The sequence below is a fragment of the Cyprinus carpio genome, chromosome B24 (assembly GCF_018340385.1).
Source record: "Cyprinus carpio isolate SPL01 chromosome B24, ASM1834038v1, whole genome shotgun sequence".
NCBI classification, from domain to species: domain Eukaryota; kingdom Metazoa; phylum Chordata; class Actinopteri; order Cypriniformes; family Cyprinidae; genus Cyprinus; species Cyprinus carpio.
Genome location: NC_056620.1, coordinates 19,914,919 through 19,929,985, shown reverse-complemented (window position 1 = coordinate 19,929,985; position 15,067 = coordinate 19,914,919). Strand labels below are relative to the sequence as shown.

General features: G+C 35.2%; 1 protein-coding gene across 1 annotated transcript in view; it reads right to left on the bottom strand.

The window, feature by feature from the left end:
- The window catches only part of st18 (ST18 C2H2C-type zinc finger transcription factor), a 48,945-nt gene extending 43,553 nt beyond the window's left edge, over positions 1–5,392 (bottom strand). Inside the window, exon 1 of the mRNA XM_042751771.1 lies at positions 4,967–5,392. The gene's annotated coding sequence lies outside the window, so the exon portion shown is untranslated. The remainder of the gene's footprint in view (positions 1–4,966) is intronic.
- Between the last annotated feature and the right edge of the window lie 9,675 nt (positions 5,393–15,067).

Below are 15,067 nucleotides of genomic sequence, written 5' to 3'. Positions count from 1 at the left end.
CTGTGTAGCATGAAGTCCACAAAATCAGCAAACACAAGCTCTTAATCTGCATCTTTGGAAGAACCTACTTAAGTTTTCACATATGCCATTATCAAAACGCCACGCTTCCCAATGCATAACTAAACAAAAACTCCTCAAATGAACAAAACTCACAGTGAAATTTAAGAACTACATTGCGAACACAAAAGTAAAGTGTACATACGCAAAGACAAACAATGCACTAATTACAGTGAAGAGTTGTATCCAAAGAAGAGTGTCTCTGAAACATGCTTGCGGGAGCATCACCCCTCTCAAACACGACCCTGGAAATGACAGCTTACAAAAAGCACTGCACTTGTCTTGATGCATTTCACAGATCAAACCAAGCATCTTTCTCACCCCTACCCACCTCTCGGCTTCTCCCTCTCCCTCTTAACAAACACAGATGCGCAGACGGACACAAACACGGTCAGCAGGGCAGTGAAGGACCACCTGACTTACCACGTCCACGCTAGCTTTTCACAGCGACATGAAAGGTGTTGTTAGTGGAGAGCAGAGGAGGTGGGGTCGAGGTTACGCCGTGTCTTGCTGTTGTGTCGCGTGGCGAGAGTGCTTTGGGTCTCTATCCCCCCCGTTTGCCCCCCTTCAGCCTTTGTGTCATTCATTTAACGACCAATCTCATTAGGCAGCGACGCACAATGGGCTGAACTATTTTCAGTATAAATATACCACATGGTGACCCTCAAGGTATAACTTATGAAGGTCTGTCTAATCTCATAAAAGATGGATTGGAAAAGAAAAAACGGTTCAGGGGTGTTCCAGCAAAGGTCACATAATAAATGAATAAATAAAGGAGAGAATGCTTTCATATATGAACTTGAATAAAACATCACTTAGGGTCTTAAAATATTCAGCCATAATCTAATAAACGAATATAGTAAATGCAATTAATGTTATTTCAATTTCAGTAACGTCCCAAAAGATGCAACATTTGAGTAAATATGCAAAGTGTAAAATTAGCATGAATAAAAGTAATATATAAACATGCTATTAAAATATAAATAAAAATGTGTTAAAATTCTAAATATAAAAGGAGTATTGATTAAATATTAAAATGGGTAAAAATTCTTATTAATTTTCTTATGCGTTTTAATTTCTTTAATTTACTATGACTAAAAAAATGTGAATTATGTACTCTTTTTTAATTGAAAGAGTGTTTTTTAAATATCAATACAAAACAAAAATAAATGTTTTTTTTTTTTTAAATCAAAGTAAATAAATAAAAAACATGAATGGATAAAGTATAGCAAACTATTAATAAAAAATGAAAGCTTATATATTATTCTTTCATTTTTTTTTATCACCATCATTTTTTAACTGTGACCATAACTAAAAATTTTAAAACATTTTTATAATATCTTCAATTACTTTAAAGTTTTAGGGGAAAAAGATAGAGAAATATACTAAATATATATTATTATTTGATTGTACTTAGCGACAGTGACTAAAAATTATTATTATTATTACTTCAATTTCTTTGAGTTTAAGAGAAAAAAAATAAAGAGTACCAACAAACAAAAACAAACATTTTACAATCAAAGCAATGTCAATATAAAACACCGCAAACTATTAATGAAATTATTAACATTTATTTCCACAATATTTCAACCTTGACCACAACTAAAAAATTTTTATTATTATTTATTTTATTTACTCCAGAGTTTTGATAAATGATAAAGAGATGGAGTGCATTGCTAATATCACTATTCAAAGCAAATAGAAATATCCTACAATCAGAGCCATGTTTAGTAAGGTTGCATAGGCAACTGTGTCCTTCTGACTCAATATTGCCTTTCTGCTCATAATTCCATGTAAAATGCATTAAGGTGGGACTCACACCAGTGGCAGCTGTCCATAATCAGCAGGGACATGTCTATTGGCTAACTTGACCCATGTCAGTCGACAAAACAAACAGAGATGCGCACACACACACACACACACACACACACACACACACACACACACACACACACACACACACACACACACACACCATTAAAAAAAGAAAAGAAAAAAGCTTTCTAAAGCCCAGGACTTGCCGAGCGAGGTCACTGGAGATTTTCCAGACAAACGCAATCCGGAGGGGTGCTGGATGGTGTGTGTGTGGTGAAGGGGTGGTGGATGGTGTGGTTAAAAGGGGGGGGGGGGGTGGAAGAATAAAAAAGGACAGGCTTAGAATCTCATTTTACCAGACCGCACACAATCTGGGCTCCCACTGAACTATCTCTGCCTGACCGCTTTCTATTTATCCCTTATCAGTGTTTACCAACCGCTACTTCTCTTTCATTCATACTGTGCGGCAGTTCTCTTACTATCAGTCAACAGCTGACACCATGGAACAGCCTCAAAGGCATAGGAAAGGATCAAAACTGAACCAAAGCCGTTTAAACAATACAACAGAGGAAATAAATTCATAAATCCTAATTCTTCCCAGCCCACAAGGGTGCAGGCAGATCCTTTATAGTTAGGCCAACAAACACACCCGCAGCCAATGAGGTAACACTGCTATCAAGGTAGATGCTGAAATATATTCAGAGGGAAAAAAAGTGTCAAAAAGGCCCATGTAATTTTAATTACACAATGTGGCTCGCTGCCTTTTCATGCTTTACTTCGATTTACTTCTATTTTTGCACTGGATGTTTTTCAAATCGCATTCGATCTGTTATATGAAAGATATCTGCTCAGAGGAACATTTGATGTGTCGCTTGAATCTCTTAAAGCCAGTCAGATGGAGAGGATTCGGCGCCTTTTGTTTCCATTTACACATTTTCAGTTAATTGCGAATATAATTCCGGAGTCATCGCATCAAACGCTCGCCGCTAGAAATCAAACGTGGCTCTATTGTGTGTAATCTTCCTGCCATGCTCTTGATTTCACTTGCTTTTCCCCAACACACACAGTCACACACACACACGGCGCTCTGTTTTCCTGGACTACTGTTCAAAAGTTAAGTAATTAATTACATTCAGTCTATCACCAGCTGCTCCACAGCAGATGGAACATTTTTAAAACCTTGTTGAATTAAACCCACAAAATTCATTTGCCTGGATTAACCAAGTGAAGTTTGTGCATGGATGGCTTTGTGGAAGGGGTTGAGGAAAAAATAAACAGGTAACAAGATGTTACACGGATACACAATTACGACGTGAACGTTTTGGTGGCATGTCTTGATTTATTGAGCCAAAATGGCGGCGTGTCGATGTTTTGCTTTCATTTGTGTTGTACTTGTAGTTTTACCCTGCTGAATTGGTGTAAACTAGCAGGTTAAAATGTCATGAAGGTTAAAGCCGAACTCGGATGACATTCAGTAAGCAGAGGCCACTGTTTCTGAGGAAAAGAGTCTGTTCAGCACTCATTTTGGAGAGCAGCACCATGGACAGTTCCCTAAACTCTCATTACACCACAGAATGAAACTGTTGCGCTCCTGTAATGCAACTCCAATCCTGACATAATTTAAATGAAATGTGACAGAGGAGTATAAAACATCCTTCAGTTTGCTTAGGCGACACGCAATTCTGTTGACTTTTACAACTAAACGAAATGATGAGAAATACATCATCTGGGCTTGTTTTTATAAGGGAATTTTACTTTATCACAGAAATATCTCAAAGTGCTGAATTTGAAGACGTCTACAAGGAGATTTTGACTTGAAACCGACAAAACTACTGTACTTTTTTGATAAAACAGAGTAGTTAGTAAATGTTCTGTTAAATTAACAAAATACTAATATAGTATTTTCATAACAGATGTACTTATAAAATATTCTTTCATTAAGATGTTAGTAAAACCAATACATTTAAATCAATATACTAACCAGAGTGGGATAATATAATGATTAATTGTCTAAAACTCTTTTAGAACATTTACTGAACTAAAAGGATGATGCTATTTAATAGATTTTTTTTTGTTGAAAAAATAAAAATAAATCCAGGTACTTGTACTGAATGTGTTCATCAACAACAACCAAAAATATCAATAAAAAAAAACCTGTTGACATGGCAATGACTCAAATTTCTACTTTGGAAAATTCAGCTCACATGCGAACTTAAGTGTACTAAAATAACCGGTTCATAAAATGCCATTCAGTTCAGTTTGCGATGACATCTCAGTAGAGATTGTGTCATAATGTCATCTGCTTATATGTTACTAATTTCTAAGATCCTCATGCACATGTACAGAATCCTCTGTTTTAGCAAGTCAAAGTTTCAGCTCGTCTACAATATAATACACAACCATAAAGTCCGTTTTATCCGTGACTCCACATAAACACAGATCTGAGCTTGCTTTTCAGGTTGCAAGTGCAAAACTAAACAAAAACTAAACGGCGTGCAACCTAAACATGGCAGATTGAAGGCAGCGCTAACGCAGCCTAAAGCCTGAAAGTTTGAGATGAAAGACAGGAAGGGCTGTGTGTGCTCAGCTGCTGTACCAAAAGCCCAAGCTTTGTGCTAACACACAATGCTAACACGTCTAAGACTCGCTTAAACCCTCCGGCACACACAGGGACTTTAATTTAGGTAGACAACATCTACTGTTATCTGTGTGATTAAAAAATAGGTCATCCTTCTTCAAATACACAGTTTGAGCTGTCTAATCTGCCCTCGTGCTCTATGGATCCTAGACACGTCTTGAACAAAAGTCGCTTTTGGTGAACAACAAAAAAAAAAAGTACAAAATAAATAAAAATTAAATTGAAATAAATATATATTTAATATTTAAAAAATATATATTTATAAAATAATAAACATTAAAAAAATGGTTACAATGAACATTCTAAATTCGAATTCTCATTCCAAACTTTTTCTTCCCGCATTGTCATAGCATCGCAACCTCTCAGTTCAAACACAAACAGCTCGATTTGCTACCCAAACACAGACCACAGACGGCTACAGCTACTGTCACATCAAAAAACAAGCGGAACACCAACCTACTTGACTGATGCTGAAAGTTATCTGCGGAATCTGTGGTCCCTGCTCGGCTGATGCTCTAGTGCTGGAGCCGGTAGCTTTTGAAAGGTAGTCCCCAGGAATATGACACACTATGTCTGTGACAGCCCCGAGATAAGCACCTGCGTTCTGCTCTCTTTCTACGTCACACCTCCCTATTCACAAGCTCTCAAAATGATGCACATTTGCACATCAACAGCAACCCCTCCACTACCACACACACACACACACACACTTCACTCCACTCCCACATCCGCAAAATATAAAAACCGGCGCACGGAAGGGAGGAACAGTTTTTTTCCTTTCTCATCACTCTCCACATGCACACACTGATTTATCCTGCTTTTTCTAACATGTGCATGCATGTGCGTGGAATTGCATGCTTAAAAAAACCTAAACTTCTGCTTGTATATTGTTGTGATGGGTGTTTGGGCATATGTCCTTCTGAGCACCCCCCCTTTACCCCCATCCCACTCCACCCACAATCTCTCCTCCCCCCATATCAGTTACCATGCAAATGAGATGGAATGTCAGCCTTCGGTAGCAGATGGTCAGAGATGATAACAATGGCTCAACAGACCAGTTCCAATGTCTGCCACTTTATTGCTACGGAAACAACAAGCAGAAGTATATGTAATGAGAGGTCGGCCTGATGAATGTTTTTTTCTTATTTGCACTCCGTGCCCTTTTTGAAATGAGTCTTAACCCATTTTATGCTATTTTGTATTGCACGAGTGCTGATGGATGCTGTCTGATGAGGTGGTTTATTCCATCAATTTTTTAAAAATTCAATCAGATAAATGTGTTTTAGTGTTAATAAATTGCCATCTTGAGATAAAAATGTAATATAAATTTTGACATAATTATGCTTTCAGAGAGGCTGACAATAACATGCTTAACAGCTTTACAGTTTAATTTGATTTTACATGCTTTTTGCAACAAGGTGCTTCTTATAGTTAAAATCGAAAGCTGATATTTCCAACCCGATGAAAATGATTTGCCATAGATGCCAAATTCGTAAGAAACCATGCAAGTTTTGCAAAAATGTATGAGCTAAACTTAACTACAGAGCCTGACGCCTTATTCAATCCCTAAACTTCAAAATCATTAAAGTACTTTTAGTACAATCCAAATTGTACAATTTCATATATTGTCATGTCATACAAATTATTGCACGGATGGATATTTCTATGAAATAATAATAACAAAAAAAATTAAGAATAGAATGAATTATAATAATTATGAATTAAAAATATAAATATTAGGGACATGATTGACATTTTAAGATGGGTGATTTATGAAATGGGTGCACTTTTCCAGTTTGGAATTAACAACAAATATTTCAAAGATATTATTAATAAAAACCACTTATCAATTTTATTATATATATATATATATATATATATATATATATATATATATATATATATATATATATATATATATATATATATATATATATATATATATATATATATTTCATATTAAAAATATTAGCATGGATGAGATTATAATATCAGTTGATAAAGATTATAAGAAATGACTGCACTTTTTAGTTTGGAATTTAAATAAATATATAATTAACCTTTTTCATAATAATTGTGTTATTTAAAAATGCATGTAATTATGTCTGTACAGATATAAAGTGGTTAACAGTTTTGCAGTTTAATTTAAACATGGTATTTCTACAAACATTTCAATGATTACCATAACCCTATAAAATAAATCATCCCCTTCTGACAAATATAACAATATATATATAATAACTAATGTTAAAATGATTAAATAGGTGTAAAGACATCATTGTGACAGTTTTTTTTTTCTTTTCTGGAGGAGTTCATCACTTCAAAAATGGACAAAAATCTTTTTTAAAAATTATCTAAAATCTAAAAATAAACAGCATTCACCAAAATGTGAAACATTTTATATATTAAGGATGTGAGGCAGGCCACATCTGCCCAAAAAAAATAAAATAAGTAAAATCTACATCAAAAAATAACAATAAAAAAAAGTTACTGGATTTTTGCTACATGTATATGTTTATGAAAACATCTATATTAGCACATAGTAAAGCTTTAGTTGTTAGGCATCAGCTATCCTAAAATCCACTAAATCATGTACATGAGACACACAAATGGCAGCCGCTTTATAAAATGACCCCGTCTGTGGGTTTGATGTTGTTTGGTGACTTAGAGAAGCAGGACTAGTAATTACGCGAGTGATGAGGTGTAATTCCTCCCTGTAGACTGTCACTTTTGGGAACGGTTGGGTGAGGGGGGCCCGTCAGGAGGACATGGCGTTTACAGAGTGTGACAAAAAAAAAACCCGGCGGCAATGATGTCACGGCACTCCTTGAGCCGGCTGACTTTTGCAAACGTACACCCATCAGCGAGAGCAAACAGCGAGTGAGCCTTTAACAAACACAGGCCGGATTACAATGACAAAGAGCGCCACACTTCTGGAGGGCGAGGAGAGGGTTTGAGGGGGGGACGCCCATGGCCAAGTGCTCAAAATGAGTGAGAACGCACGAGGGACCCACAAGATGCTCCCATCTGATGCGCGTGTCCTTGCCAAGACCCCTTCAAACCCCCCTTTCCCTGGGTTCAGCGAAAGCTCATATCTGTTATGTTCTTTTCTCCAGAGGATAAGGCGCAAGCACAATGTCCAGCGAGTTTTTCATCAGCCGAGCGTGAATTTTGAGGAAAAGAGACAGAAGGGCAAGTCATTACAAAAGGTTTGGCGGTTGATCTTGTTGTAGATTTCATTTGAAAGTCTAATTCCGCAACTGCTTTCGGGAGGTTTGTCACTTCTATATGTGCGAGAGGACAGATTGGACGCACTTGCGACATAAAACAACATGTTTCTTACTTCTGTAATCTCCCGCAACACAAGTGAGGAGTTGTTGCTACAAGCGTCTTATTTAATGGAAAACCTGTCTTGAAGATCCAAAGACTGCGCAATCTGATTCTGGTCAAGACGTCGCTGATCTCTCGTAATTTGCCGAGACAGCTGGCGAAAGAAAAGAACACGACATATAAATAAGTTTTAAAAGGGATCAAGTTTGTTACAACGGTCTTGATGAATCAGTGGATAGGAAGGAAATCCTATAGGAAGGAATATTAATCATGCTTTTCCATCAAGGATGTGTGGAGCATCAGGAAGTGAATAAAAGTGCATTCTGGGTGTTTTGATTTGGGGTTTTATAAAAATAAAAAAAACGCACACATGCCACAATAGGTGTATATTAGAGGGAAAATTAGAGCTAAAGTGGGCGAAATGAAATGACATGTCACACAAAGGTCTGCGTTTTTCAAAGTACACTGCATGTTTGGAGAAAATGTTTGATTGCGTTTATAAAAGTATCACACTGGGTCACACATAATGTCTAAAAGCTTTTTGCATTAGTCCGCCAATTATGTAAGCAAAGTTAAATGCATCTGGACCCTGTTGTTTATGTGCCTTAGTCAATCCTACACAACTCTATACTTTAGACAGAAATGCTTACAGTGCCACATTTGCTGCAGTATTTTAAAGACCGTTCCAAACATTTTGAGAGCTCAATTACGGCGCACAAATCCAATGTGCTGGGGAAAAAAAAATTACAAAATGTGACTGATGTGCATGTATTTCTTGTAGGCTATTAGCACCTAATAGTTCACAAAAACTGAAAATTATGTTATTTACTCGCACTCGTGTTTTTTGAAACAGTGAGAAACAGTGTTAGTTTCTTTCTTGTGTGGAAAACAATAGGAGATGTCATGCAGGACGTTCACTCTGCTTTGTAAACATACAGCCGAAGCATATAGTAACCAAGTGTCAAAAAAGGACACAGCTGCACCAAAAAAGTAGTATATGACTTGTGCACTGTATTACAAATCTCTTAAAGTCATATAATAGCTTTGTTTGAGAAATAGATGAAACTGTTCAGTGCAAATCTTCAATTTACTATCACCATAGTTGCTAAATGTAAATCAGACATTGAAATATTCATATTTTGTGTGTTATGTGATTGGCTACAAGACATGTGAGAACCAATGTCATAATTTATGTCAAACCTACAATTGACGAACAAATCGCATACATAAATGTAAGAGCACCACAGTGAAGGGATCTTTTGATTTTTTGTCAATAAACCTTTACATTTGTATCTGTTCCAAACAACAGCTATCATGTGGTTTCAAAAGATTTGAAATATAGATCTGGGATTATTAAAAGTTGATGACAAGGACACTCAAATAATAATCCCCTTAAAAGGAAAAAAAAAAGGAAAATATTTAACTGCATTCCTAAATTACATTACCACAACTATACATGTTTATTATTTATGAAGACCAGTTTATTTAGTGTGAAAAAGGCTTGATGTTATAAAGTCATCGTTTGCTAAAAAAAATAATTTGCTCTTATATTGTTACAGTAATGAAGCCAAAGCAAATATTAAAAATATATATATTATCTGGAAAATATTAACTTTGTAATTAAGTACACCTTAGGGTCAGTAGTATATATATATTTTTGTGTATACTTGTAATCAGCAAAGAAATCAAATTGATCAAAAGTGTCTGTAAATACATTTAGAATGTTATAAAAGATTCTATTTCAAATAAATGCTGTACTTTTAACTTTTTTATTCGTCAAAGAATCCTGAAAAAAAGTATCATGGTTTTAAAAAATAATTAACTAATTAATTAATTAAAAAATAAGCAGCAAAGCTGTTTTCAACATTGATTATTAGAAGCAAATCAGCATATTAGAATGATTTCTGAAGGATCATGTGTCTCTGAAGACTGTAGTAATGATGCTGAAAATTCAGCTTTGCATCACAGGAATAAATGACATGTTAAAAATATTCAAATAGAAAAATAATAAATAATCATTTAAAATCATACAAATATGTAATATTTTTAAGCAAATCAATTTTTTATAAAATAAATAAAAATAAAAAGCCTTGGTGAGCATAACTTCCTTCAAAAATATTTAATTAATTATAATGACTTTTGAACAGTAGTTTATCTTTTTGAAGTCAGAAAACTAATTAAATTCCAAATAAATATTTGTATAACCCTTCTTACAAAAATATCATTCTAGCTCAGATTCCAAGCCCTAAAAACATATTTCCAAACAGTCTTGAACCCCAGTTTGAAAACCCTTGATCTACAGCTCAGGTTTTATGGACTAATTTACTAATTTTATGGTGCTATTTTGTCCATTTGGTCCCATGAGCAGCGTGAACATTCTTCAAAATTTGTCATTTTGAGTTCTACGCAAGAAACAAAGTTGTGTTTTATAACAAAAAGAGGCTAAGCAAATAATGACAGAATTTTGATTTAGGATAAACTATAAAAGCCTAAAATGAACTGCATCATGCTCAGTGCCATTGTCATGACAAACTCCACTACAGCTCAGGTGCAGCAAATTGTCTAAACAAGGCGCATAATCAGTGGAATGGCCTCCATCTGTGTCCACTGATAGTGTGTCAAATGGTTTAAAAACACCTGTGAGAGAGACTCACCTGTCCAAGTCTGCTCTCTTAATCAAAGCAAGAGCGGCTAATTATAGGTTGCCAACCAATAGCTGGAGAGCAGCTTGATCAGATTAAAATGATTCACAGATCAGCGAATATGTATGAAAATGTCAATGACACTGACTCCTGCTTTTTGGATTCAAGGCTTGCCTCTTGGAATCTATAAGGTTTGGAAACTATAGGACTCACAGATGCAACAACCGTAAAGTCCTCCAGGGAAGTATGCAGTGTGCTGCTGTAGTTCTTGTTAACAAGGTGGTCTCCAGCATCGCCTGAAGTGATTATCTATGCCTTCCTAACTAGGTGCCTCCATGGACCTGTGGGCAGAATAGCAGATGTGTGCTTATATTTGGGTAACACAAATCCAAAGTCAGTCTAGATGCAATGCAGGATCACTCCATTGCATGACCCATCTGTGCAAAATAACCAACATAATGGAAAAATAAAGGAATACTTCACCCAAAAAATTTAAACTGTCATTATTTACTTACCCTCATGTTGTTTTAAACACGGATGACTTAGTTTCTTCAGTGAATAGAACACAAAAGGAGAATTTTTATTTTTTAATATGCAGGAAAAGATGATCAGTGAATAACAACATAAATTTCAGTCAGTTTCTCACATAAAACTATGAGTAAAGCATCAGAAGAATTAGAATACAAGTCATATGGACAACTATTATGGTGCTCTGAAAAAAATGAATTTCTGGAAAAGCTAATCGATTAAGACCTTTTTTTTCATGATTTGTAGTTCTGTTACAAAACCTATATTAATTAGCATTCAATAAAGCATTCTTTGGCAGTATATGTTATACAAAATATGTTGTGTTAACATATACAAAAAAATTACTATTTAACATGAATGGATCAACTTGACTAGGCATACAATAAAAAAAAAATCTGTGAAAATATAAAATGTAATTTAATCTTGTGATGCAACGCTGAATTTTCAGCATCATTACTCCAGTCTTCAGTGTCACATGATCCTTCAGAAATCATTCTAATACGCTGATTTAAACAAACAATTATATTACTAACACTAAAGTATATTTAGAGGCTTTGTGTAAAGTATTTACTAAATTTCAGCTCAACAACTGCACACATTGACTTTACACACTATATAATCAGTGTTTCTCTCACTTTGTCTGCAATCCGAGTTTCTAACAATGCATTATGGGATTGCCTTTTCAATGAATCAAATATGAGATATCTTAGAAGGCAGCATGATTTATTTCCTTGATTGAACATTCCGTGAGTCAAAATGCAATCTGGGTAGTCAGCACACTAGGATTCAGACCAAGTTTCTGCAAATGTTATCATATGATCATCAATATGCATGATCGAATCACTTTAACAATACATTTTCCACATTGCGGAGGTACCTTCTGCACCTATTTAAAACAATAAATAAATAACACAAGTGTATGTGAGCACAGTGGACGTCAAGGATTAACACATGTAAATGAGTGTACTTTGATGTTGACTGTGTGGGATGGGATAAGATTTTCTTTACTGTGGGATTTTCTTTACGGATTCCTCAACTTCGGAATAGCAGAGGTTAATCTGTCTTAAATGCATTGTACAGCATTTTACATGCGCAATACCTCCGTGATATTAAAAAACACACCAAATCTCTGTCTCTCTATCACGTCGAGATTGGTCTTTAATACTGGAGCGCTACAATGTGCCCATGCTATTCAGTGACATACTTGAGAGTCCAAATAACCCTCTTATTAATGTGGATGACAATGTTTTGATTGCATCCAATATGGCACACTGAATCAGCATGCAAATGCCCTTTGAGCAAAACAAAGACATTGATTATGAGGTAAGTTTCTTCGGCACAAGTAGCCCGCTTGGTGTGATTAATCGGCCTGTGCCATTGATTTCCCTTTGTTTAGATCTTTGCTAACTTTTCAGGAGATACAATTATAATTTGTTCACTAACAATAAATCCAATCTAGCATGCTCAAAGAAAACCTTAATAAGGTCTTCCACGTTATTTGTCCTTTCAACAGCCAACTGAATACATCTGAAGAGAGCGGGGAAAAAAACAGGTCGGGCTCCTGACAGTGTTGATTTGTTTGTTTGAAATACGCTTCGACAGTATTTCCAAACAGAATGGAGCCTAATGCGGGAAAAAACTAGACTGAAAAGATGAACGCCGAGATGTTTGAATCATAATGGCACAAGTTCAGATCCGGCATACAGGTATATATTTCACCTATTTGTTTAGCCTCGGCATTGTCACTCTTTTTTTTTTTTTTTGCAGCAACGCCACAAAAGCATCAGATACATCAGAGTTAGGCCGATACAATGTACTATTAGCATTTGCAAGTCAAATGCACGTGTTCCATCAAAGTACTCCATCAAAGAGCATTTGCGACGTTTCTCAGATTTAGTACTTTGAAAACTCACCCCCACCAGATACGGAGTCTCTCTGACTTCTCGCATCATCTCTCCAAGACACTGATAATACGATTTCAGTGTTTCTTTTTTTCCCCCCTTTTTTTGCTGTTGAGAAACAAACTGGATTATGAAGAGATCACTACATAAACAGCTTTCTAAAAGGAGCCAGCTATTTTAAAAGAGGCTGAAGGAATGCAAAGAGGGATTTAAATTTTAATTTGAATTTATTCCAGCAAGTGAAAGGTTCTTTTGAGAGGGGATTTCGGGAAAGATGATGGTATTTAAAAGTGATAAACAAGCATCTAAACCTCCAGTAAAATGCAGACATTTCTTCTTCTTTCGAACACAGAGGCGAAATAGGGCTTGCTATGGTCACAGCTGTCAACCCACAACAACGTGAAATGTAAACTGAAACATCTTGCACAGATAAGTACTGCATGCACACGCAACCTTCAGCTGGAAAGTTTCTGTGCCGAATGTTGAGCGTTTTTGAGATTTACAGGAAGTCATCTGTGGTTCATTTCAGGGTTATTATCGTTGTTTGTTTACTATAACTAAAAATAAAACTATTAGAAACATTTTGTTAATTGAAATTAAACTGAAATTTAAAATAATAATAATAGTAATTTATATATATTATTTTCTTACTTTTTCTATATATATATATATATATATATATATATATATATATATATATATATATATATATATATATATATATATATATATATATATATGACACAATAAAACTAGAAAATATTAAAGCTAAAATAAGATAATTAAATAAGACATATACATATACTGTATATGGGCGTGTGTGTGTGTATAAATAATAAAAGCACATTGCAAATTTACAAAAAATTAAACAAATGAAAATTTTTATTTTACAAAAAAAATAAAAAAAATAAAAGAAAGAAAATAGTTCTGAATGCATCAATCAACAACCTTCTCTTTCAGTATATGATTAGTCATATATTGGCAGATATGGGTGATCCTGAGCTCAGAGACCCATGAAAACATTGTATTTACTAAGCAACTCTCTGGCTTTTTCGCGCACTGGTCATAAGTGGCATAAATCGTGAGTTTAGTGCGTATGTGACATACATAGAACACATAGCACACAAACAAAGAGTTACATCATGCTGTTGCATGGTTAATCCGATCAAGGCCAGTCTTTATGCCTTTGCTATCTTCAGCAAATGCCGCCAAAAGTGGCAAGTAAACCATTTAACAAGAGTCTAAGAGAATGATTACAGAACCAGGACCGGATACGATTTCACACTGCTGGATGGCTCAATCGCATCTCCCAAACAGGCTTAAAACTGGAGAAACACTATAGGGCATCACTTTTTTCCAGTTTTGTAAATATTCCATTCTAAAGGATGTCAGGCAAGTAACTTTTGAGTTGGCAAACTGGGATTGTGCATGCTTTGTAGAGCAAGTCACAACAATATGGCAGTCGGCAAGTCAACTGATCAAGCTGACAAGAAGCCTAATATAAACAGTAATCACTGGGTTAAAGATAGTGCTGTTTTGTAATCAATGGTTCTAAACTGGTTTTGTCTCAACCCAGATTTGACAAAACGTAAAGCCCCAACGACGTAAAATTATTTTTTAAAACAAATTCAATTTGTAATTTTGCTTAGATGTTAAGATTCCATCCTTCAGAATACTATCATTCTATTAAAGTTCGATCCCAGTTACAAATGTAGTAATTCATATTTTCCCAAAAAGCAAAAACACTGTGGCTCTACCTTAAGAATCACAGCAACACTGATTCAACCAATGGCATGACTTTGGGGTTGGACTATCTGTTTGTCCAACCAATGGCAGATAGGATGAATGTTCAGTTAAATCTGTTTAGAAGCATCATCAGAAAATCATTATTCTTGAAACTTGTTTAGTATGGTGTGCATTGATGCCATGTAGGCCTACGCATTATTTTTTATATGGTGTTATGTCATTAAAGTGCCCCTATTATGGATTTTTGAAAATTACCTTTCATGTGGTGTGTAACACAGCTCTAAGTGAATGAAAACATCCCGCAAAGTTTTAAATCTGAAATGATTCAGTCAACTCTGAATCATTGACGTCAACATGAAACATTTGCATATTGCCCGCCTATTTGTTGGTCTTTTCGCATTGGTTAAATG